Source organism: Aegilops tauschii, chromosome 1 (assembly GCF_002575655.3).
Source record: "Aegilops tauschii subsp. strangulata cultivar AL8/78 chromosome 1, Aet v6.0, whole genome shotgun sequence".
NCBI classification, from domain to species: domain Eukaryota; kingdom Viridiplantae; phylum Streptophyta; class Magnoliopsida; order Poales; family Poaceae; genus Aegilops; species Aegilops tauschii.
The window spans coordinates 285,594,295-285,602,356 of record NC_053035.3 but is presented as its reverse complement, the minus strand read 5'-3'; positions in this window follow the sequence as shown (position 1 = coordinate 285,602,356).

Below are 8,062 nucleotides of genomic sequence, written 5' to 3'. Positions count from 1 at the left end.
AATGTTTGTCGCACATTTGGAAATGTACATCATGTATTTCAGAATTTGTTCAGGATGTATTAGGAAAAAGGTTAATCTTGTTTAAAAAAATGTTCTTTGTGTACTTAAAACTTAATCATGTGCTGAAACACGATCATCGTGTATTAAAAAAGGCTCAATGTTTATTTAAAATATTCACGTATTTCAAAAAAATTCAAATGTCATCACGTCTCAAACTATTTTTCATCAATCATTAAAATAGTTTCAACGCATATTAGTATGTTGTTCATCGTGTATGTAAAACATGTCTGTAGTGTACTTAAAAATGCTAATACTGTAATAAATAAAATGTTTAACATGTATTAAAAATTATTCATCATGTAATTTAAGAAAATATTCATGTAAATTTTAAAAGGCGTTCATGTATTTTTATAAACATTTGCGTATTTTTAGAAAGAGCCCGTACATGTTTCAGAAAAAAGAAAACAAGAAAAAATACATGAAAAACATACGCGTACATGCCGCAGATTCATGTACAAAGTGGACAGAGAAAAGAAAAAGGGCAGTGACCCAAAGAGAGCGCCCCTATGTCTCGCTTTACGCGAGACAGAGGCCAGCCTCTCTCGTGGGGAGCTCTACATGGGCCGCGGCCAAGCCGCGCAGAAAGGTCCAGCCTCCTTTTTCTTTTCCTTTTTGTTTCTGTTTTCTGTTTTTCTTTGTTCGTTTACTTTTGTTTATACTTTACAATTTTCTAAGTATATATATTAGAAGAAGCACTCTATAAAAAAGTGTTTAATAAGTGTTTATTTTTTTTTTAATAATTATTAAAAAATATTGAACGAGTATTTAAAAATGTTCAATAAGTATTACAAATGTTATTTGAAAAATGTTGAACGAGTATTTGAAAAATGTTGAGTAAGAATTAAAATGTTGAATGAGCGATCGGACAATGCTGAACGTGTATACAAGAAAATGTTTATCATTATTGAAAAAATGATATATGCAAAAATGTAGAATGAGAAAAAAAACAAATGAAAAACAAAAAATGAAGAGGAAAGAAGAAAACCAAACAAAAAATGGAGAAGAAAAAACAAAACGGACAAAACAAAAAGGGAAAAATAGAACAAGAAGCTAGTGAAAACAATGGGAAAACCGGCTTCATTTGCCTCAATAACAGACGCGCCTCATAGTTATCACGTGCGATACTTTGGTGTAGTGGATAGCAGCGTAGCTCCCTACAAGGAGACCTAGGATCGAAACACTGGGCAAATCTTTACATCTATAGCCGTTCTTTACTCATCACGAACCAGTTTTTTTTCATTCATTTTTTCTTTCCCTTTTTGTTTTATCTTTTCAACTTATCTTTTTTCATTATCCTTTTTCGTTTTCGATTTTTATTATTTTTCCTTTATTTTTGTTTATTTTTTCCTTTTTCAAATTTGATGAACTTTTTCAGATCTGATGAATTTTTTTCAAATTTGATGAACTTTTTTTCAAAAAGTGATGAACTTTTTTCAATTCGATAAATGTTTTTCAAATCTGATGAACTTTATTCTCAAACTTGACGAACTTTTGTCTAGTTCGGTGAACTATTTTCAATATCAATACTTTTTTCAAATCCGATGAACTTTTCTTGAAATTCGGTGAACTTTTTTTCAAATTTGATGAACTTTTTCAAATTTGATGGACTATTTTCAAAATTGATGAACATTTTAAAATTCAATGGAACTTTTTTTGAACTGAAGAACAATTATTTAAATTTGTTTTATTTTCAAATTTGATAACTTTTTTTCAAATAATGTGAACATTTTTCAAAATGGATGAACTTTTTTGAAGTTTGTGAACTGTTTTTCAAAATCAATGAACATTTTAAAATTCACAAAATTTTCAAATTTTAGCGATTTTTAAATTATTTCTTTTGTTTTTCTCCAAATTCAGTGTTTTGACCAGTAACTGTGACTGGTTTAAGCTCGATCTTCTTTTAGGGAGGTCAACGTCGACCGAGAGAGACCATTGGAACCAGGGCGAGCGCAGGCTCATTGTTGGATCGGCCCATAAAGGGGGGCATGCGAGCGCCAGCTACACTCCCTGGCGCTTAAGGCGCTGGGGAGGAGCTCTCGCAAGTGACACTAGCAAGTAAGTTCAAAAAAGGTAACACTAGCAAGAAAAAGTGAACTTCAGTATTTTGGGCCTGGCTCATGGGGGACTGTTCTACGGCCCATCCAGCACTTGTTTTAAACGAGGAGTTATATTGTGCACATTTCACAAACGGCACGTACGTCACACGTTGACGACCAAGCGCGTACCCCTCGGACACCCAATCAACTGTTTGGGGTGGCCCCTTTTGGGTTTCTTCCTACCGATTGAAGTACGCGACCATGGACCGGCCCGATTACCTAACGCCCTTCAGCGGGAGTTCGCACACGGCTCACTTAATGCGAGAAATAGTCGGCGCGACCCAAACACACACGGCTCGCTTAATTGGAGAAATAGTCGGCGCGACCCGAACACACACGACTCGCTTAATGCGAGAAATAGTCGATGGATAGGAATTAAACTGGCAAGTATGAACTTCAGTATTTTGGGCTTGGCTCACGTGGGACTGTTCTACGGCCCATCCAGCACTTGTTTTAAATGAGGAGTTATATTGTGCACATTTCACAACCGGCGCGTAGGTCAGACGTTAACGACCAAACACGTACCCTCCGAGAAATTGTTTGGGGTGGCCCATTTTGGGTTTCTTCCTACCGATTTTGGGAAGGTTTTAGAACCTTACTTTAAACATAATTTTTTCTTTGCATTTTCCTTTTTATTTTATGTTTCTTTTGTTTTCCATTTTTATTTTATTTTCTGTTATTTTCTCCTTTATTTTAGTTCCTTTTTTTGTCAGCATCTTTAAATTTTGTAAACAATTTCGAATTTCAGGATGTTTTTTTAATCTTTAGAATTTTCTAAAATTCATGATTTTTTTGAAATAGTAACAAGAAATCAAATACATATACATTTCTTATAAATTTGCGTACAGTTTTCGAAACTAGGAACATTTTTAAAATTAGTTACATTTTCAAAAATTTGGAGACATTTTTTCAAACTGTGATTGAAACTCATGAACATTTTTTGAATCCGTGAACATTTTTTCAAAATGTGCGAACAGTTTTTTAAACTCATGAACGTTTCTTTGTTATTGAAAAACATTTTTTGCTATGCATGATCATTGTTTGGACCGATGAAGCTTTTGTCAAAATTTGGGAACAATTTTTGAAATTTGTGAACATTTTTAAAATATCATGAACAGTTTTTTAAATTGCAAAGTTTTGTTCAAATTCTGTGCACATTTTTTGAATAACTTAAAAAACAAAATCACAAAAATTTTGTGATTTCCTAGACATTTTCTTGAAAAGTCATGAAATTTTTTTGAATATGAAAATTTTGAAATGACGAACATTTTTTTAATCCATGAACATTTACTATTTCCCGAATATTTTTTGAATTCACGAACATTTTATGATTTCTTGAATAATTTTTTAAAATGCAATTATTTGGAAATTTTGAATTTTTTTTATTATCCTGAAATATTTTAAAGAAGAAAAATATAAAATTAAAAATAAATGTGAAGTGTCCCGCCCCGCGCATTGGCCGGCCCAAAACGGTGCCGGGGTACGCTTTCGCTATTTTTCGACGTGTACTGCGCCAAATAGGAGCACGCGTCATAAACTTGGAGTGATGGCTGCACTTTAGTGCATAAACATTCAAAGTGTTGTGTTGCCATTTCAACTTGGCATGCGTGTGACGAAAAGGTCGCCGACCAATGACAGCGCGCATGCTCGTAGCCACACTAGATATGTTTGTCTACCTGGTGACGCTTTAAACAATCTTGTTGATAGGCCACCGTCGTTTACGTTTACCCCCGTCTATATTTGAAAGTAACCCGCACTATCCTTGTACAATTTTGTCATTCAAACCCGTTTAGTCCGAAGAGTAAGTTGTGGCCTGTGTTGGCTCGTACATAGCGAAGCGTGCCCTGTAACGATTTGGGGCACTGTTGCGTATCTTCCAAAGCTCAACTCGACCCCTTGGCAACTTGTTTGCTCCTCTATGGCGTCATCGAGCTCGATGGCGTCGCCGACCATCCCTTGGTAGATAGAGCCACCGCCCGTGGGGCGCGTTCCATGAATCGGAGAAGACCCACCTGTATACCATAAGCCCCAAAACTTTTGGTCACCAGGTAGCGGTATTGCACAGGTAACTACCAACCTCGCAGCTACGTCATCACTAACGCGGCTACGTTCACACTCAAAAAGTTATTTAAAAATAGTCTATTCGTCGGGTGCAAGCATAAACGATAATAAGGGTGGTTTTGACTAAACAACTATGCGGAGGTGAAAACGTAAATAAAACAGCGGATAAAATAAAGGGGCAGCACTTGAGTAATAAATGTGTTCTCGATGTGTTCGGAGTCATCACTACCCATACGTTCTACGAATACTAAGCCACTTCACATGATTCTCTTTGTGGGCGGAGCCGATATAGATACGTGATACACGCAGCAGCATTGTATCTGATACGCCACCACTGTTCTTCCCCACACCGTTTTACCAAACAGAGGGAAAAAGGTCCCCGTGGGCGTAGCCTATAAGTGGTCTCCGTTTATCCCTTCTACAACAATCCGATGCGAAGGGAGATATGGCATGTCAGGCACCCACCTCCGCAACCAGACGGTTTGCCAACATTAGTGACCTTTCGTCCAAAATTGACATATGTTGGATGGTCAACTTCACCCAACATCAAGAAGACTACTAACATAAACATGTAAAGAGGATATCATATTGCGCAGGACAATCGGTACTAGTGTAAACTAGAGTTCATCTTGTTCCTCGCAAGAACTAATTATATTACTCAAACATGGTGATGGAGCACATGGAGTTTAGGGACAAGTTACAAGCCAACACGAAGTGGGAGATGGGGAGAGACATGGCAGTGATGATGAAGAGGGCGCCAGCCGGACGTGGGAGGTGCCTCCTCCCTCCTCCCTTCATTGCCTTGGCCCTTCTCTATGATGGGGTTACTGCAATGGAGGTGTGGTGGCTGTAGATGAGACTTGTGAAGGATGGAGATGGCTTGATGGGACGGCTAGGGTTGGAGGTCTTCATATAGGAGGCCTCCTTGGGTGTCCTTCCTTGATCTAGCCTCCTCCCTTTCATCCAAGGGCTCTAGGGGAGTCAAATCCACGTCCAATACAACCCTTGGTCGTTAAGGATCCAGTAGGGGAAAACAGGGACGAAATCAGAGCAAAATCTAGAAATTTCTGGCCAATTTTTGTGGCTATGTGGAACTCATACGAGCATCCATATGAGCGGCTATGCTTGTATGGAAGGCCATCATTCTCTCTGGACTTTGGGAGTTGTTTCATATTTTGGTCGCCATTTCTTCATACGAACTTCGATTTTGACATTCTTGGGCTCGTTGGATTACTAGCAAAAAGCCAGATGCGTTAGAGGCCTTGGATATTCAATTTGGACAATTTGATAAATGTAAAACCATCAAACTCTTCAAAGGGCCTTGATTTGGTGCCTGGAACTTCTCCGGTTTGACCCCCAACTTGGTTCTTTTAATGTCCCAAGTCCATGAACATGTCAATGCACCTACAAAGACCACAAAACAAAGGAAAACTAATAAAACTAAATAAAAATAAAAAGTCTGCAACGAACTTGGTAAAACAAGTAAATAACAAAAACTATGCATTGGGGACATGAATATGTGCTATGTGTATATGCTATGACAGATTTTGCCACTAAAATATACTCTAAAAAGTGTGCATAAAATCCACACATCGACATCCTCAAGCTTAAAACTTGCTTGTCCTCGAGCAAAAAGGTTGGTAGCCAAATTTATCCATCTAGCTCATCATTAACATTATTGCCCATAGGTTTATCCTTGTCTTCTCTGCAAGCTACAAGCAAGATAGAACCTATCTGTACAAGGTAGCACATGCCGAGTTAGGTAACATTTATTTTTATCACCAAACCATTAGAGCTTCAGTAAAAACTTCTAGTATCCTTATCAAACTTTAATCTAGCATGAAAACAAATACTTCGATCCTCTTACTTATTATATTATTCATTCCTTTTTGTTGTTTTTTCTTTTTTTGAGCATAGTGAGTTGTTAAAAAGTCAAGATATGGAGTTTTTCATTCATGCCCACTAACATTCTCAAGTCAAGGCTCTCAGGCATATACTTCAGTTGTGGCACATCAGAATAGGTACTTCAAAGTTCTCAAGATTATGCCAAAAGGTGATATATGCGGGGTTTCGTTGTGGACTAAGTTTGAGTACCATGGACCAATGGGTCTTTCGAGCTCTTGCGATTAGTACTCTTTTATTACCACATACACACTCACTAAAGAGAAAGCCGAATAATATTCACTGCAGTGTTGCCACTGCGAACATTAACAAACTCATAGCCGAAATCCGAGCCAAAACTCTCATGGATCGTTTATTAGCCAGCTCAGTTCTCGGCATAACACCAAGAGAGGCGGCGAAGTCAAATTTACACTGCATAAAGCAGCATATGGTAACAAGGCCATGGAACCAGTGAGAAGATGAAGCGTCATGTATTGAAACACAGATTTGGCATATTCCTGAATACTATGAAAAAGTGATTCCATATAAACAACTCTCAAAGCAAGGACCACCATATCTATTGTATCAAACACCATGGGGTTGAGCTACTCCATAACCTTTTCTTTTAAAACAATTCTGACTAGTGTCAACTTTTTATTCAATCATCATTTTTTTTCTTTTGTAGAAGTAAAGATTGTGGCAATGTCTTTTAGAGGATGAGAATATTATTCCCAAGCTAAGAAAGAACTTGAACAAAGTGCATAAAAACATTAACTTGGCAATATTGGCCTAACTTGAGCAAGTGATTCCCTTATACAAATACAGAGTAATCATACTTAAGCAAGCATATCAAATAGTGGGAAACATGATTGCATAGTAGTTATCAGATGAAGATCATTGCACAAGACTCCACACATGCAAAAATAACTCCCCCAAGACTAGAACTTTGTAAGAACTAGTCTTAAGAAAATTATGAGACAGAAAGGGAAAGACCAGTATATTAAAAGAGAGTATGGAAAGTGGTTACCTCCACAAGATTAGATGTAAGCAAGGGTAATAAAACTTTTACCGTTGAGGTGCAAATAAGCTCTCCTTTAATGGACATGGACCCATGCTTCATCAAACGTTTATTTGATATGGTATGGTAAAACCAGGCACTTATAGTTGAAGACTTTGTTGAATCGAAGTGATCGAGTGGCTTCTGTGGATTTACATATCGTTGGTACTATACCGTACGTGTCACCACACTAGGTCCAAACCTCCGTGAAAATAGCACACAAGATAAAAAGAACACACGGTTTGGTATACGAACGTACAAAAGAGATAAAAAGAAAATGATGAAGAACTAAAAGTATATTGGTTGGGAGGCTCAAAGGTAAATAATGGACATTAAAGTGCGAACAGACGGTTAAAATATAACTTACTGACCTCGGCTCGAATAAATAAACAATTGGACATTTTCTTGCCTTGGTACGAGCGCATGTACGACCGATTGAGGTCGTCCAGTCGGTCGTCTTTTGCTTTGTTGTGGCACATAGTTTCGGCACCCAACCATACAAGCGGGCGTACGAGCACTCACGCTCATACAAAACGTCGTCTTGCACTCTGGATCCTCGGTTGCTTGTGCCCGAGCGTCATATGAGCGTACGCTCTTGTATGGGACACCGTCTTTGGCTCTGGCAATCTGCTTGTCTTCGTCGAGGAACCATACGACCACATATACGAGTGCTTTTGCTCATACACTATAACATTTGCTCTATTCGGTGATAAAAACCCTGGTAACGAAGCATGAAATGTCGCCAAAGATCATTTTCTGTGATGGTCCTCCATCACGAGGTCCCCTCGGAGCACCCTTGAAAACTTTGACGACATTTCAGGCTGATTGTTGGCGACGTATTGGGCCGTCATTAGGCATGTCCATTTTCTGCGGCAGGTCTCAGTGTCACAGAAAATAATTTGAAACC